This window comes from Kryptolebias marmoratus, linkage group LG4, assembly GCF_001649575.2.
Source record: "Kryptolebias marmoratus isolate JLee-2015 linkage group LG4, ASM164957v2, whole genome shotgun sequence".
In the NCBI taxonomy this organism is placed as follows: domain Eukaryota; kingdom Metazoa; phylum Chordata; class Actinopteri; order Cyprinodontiformes; family Rivulidae; genus Kryptolebias; species Kryptolebias marmoratus.
The window spans coordinates 26,316,224-26,317,799 of NC_051433.1; the positions used below are offsets into that span (position 1 = coordinate 26,316,224).

General features: G+C 39.3%; 1 protein-coding gene across 1 annotated transcript in view; it reads right to left on the reverse strand.

The window, feature by feature from the left end:
• The window catches only part of LOC108248726 (carbohydrate sulfotransferase 11), a 23,869-nt gene that overhangs the window by 16,551 nt on the left and 5,742 nt on the right, over positions 1-1,576 (reverse strand). The gene's annotated exons all lie outside the window — the stretch shown is intronic.

Here is a 1,576-nt window from a genome sequence, read left to right on the forward strand (position 1 = left end):
AATTTGATGTTTACATTTGTTGTTCTTAAAATACACTAATGCATTTGTCTGATATCTGTACTTGCTTTCATTTCTGAAAAGCTTGTGACTTTTTTTTATCAAAATATTTTTTTTTTATTGAGATTTTCCACTTTGGAAATACAATCATGTAACAATCTGAACAAGTTTTCTTTGTAGTTATTACATGACAGTAATTATTCTTTCTCATATCTGAAGTTTGTGACTTTTAATTCTTTAATGAATATTTTTATTCTTTTTTTTTGATCATTTATTTATTTTTTCTTCTAGTGTATAGTCTGTAAGACAAATTATACATTTATCCCATTTGTTCAGTATTGCTTATACCATTGCTGATTTGACTACCATCGTGATTGTAAATAAATAGCTCTGGATTTGTGTTTCTGTTAAATTCATGGTTGCTATTATTTAAATTACAATAACCGAGTATTTGTGACATTGTATGATAAAGAACGTGCACTATTGGGCTCATCTTATCCACTAAAAAAATTTATTTCGTTAGTCCTCAGCATTGTTTATATAGCCCTGCGCCTTTAAGAATACTGTAGCAAGACGGCGCCGCTTTCGCCGCATCTCGGCCCGAGCCTTTAAAGCGGCGTGTCATGTCTATCCATATAAGTCATTGGCTGCAACTTTTCTCTGCAACTTTATTTGTCGTTGTGAACTTTAAAGTCTTAACATAAGTCACAATCTTTTATTAATCTATGAATAAAAGCAGGGCTCTCAAGTTTTACGCATTGACCGTGAGACACGCATTTTTTTATGCGCACACACTCACACGCCACTTTTTGTATTTCTCACGCTAAAAGAAATACACACGCAGACGCCCTTTTTTTGAACCGGAACCATTGTGCAGCGCAATGTTTTCTGCACGGGCTGGAGCCCAATAGGGGCCAAGTTAGCGAGTTCTGAGATCCGTCTGACAATTTTTCAAAGCGACTAGCGACAAATCTAGTGACTTTTTTTCTGTGTTATTGGAGACTTTGGCGAATAAATATGTGGAAGCACCAATTATTCTGCAGCGTGCCGGAAGCCCCGCCCACTTCCCCAAGCACTGACAGCTGTCAATCTCACAGCATAGAGGAGAGCTGCTCCACTCTGTGTCCACAGTGGCGCAAATCCAGTAGCATTTCCTGTATTTACTAGCTGTCTGCGCATGTGTAAATGATGTGATCGATAACAGAGACACGTCACTGATCAGGGGCCCCTCCACTCCTTCACCTTCCCTCCTGTCGTGCTCTCCTCGAGCACGTGCGGGAGCGCGACTGTTTTAATTTGAATCGTGTTGTCATCTGAGGACAGACAGCTAAAGATGGAGTGGCAGAAAACTGAAGAGACAGAAGGATAAAGATAAAAAAAGCTTTTCAAAGTGGTTGAAAGCAGGGGTGGAAATTAGCACTCAGCGTGTACTGTCTTAGTCATTGGTTCAGATATGTGGACGATACCTGGGTCAAAATTCAAGCAAAAGAAGTTGAAGCCTTCACCAGACACATCAACTCGGTCGACAACAACATCAAGTTTACCAGAGAAGATGCTGACGACAACAAGCTGCCTTTCT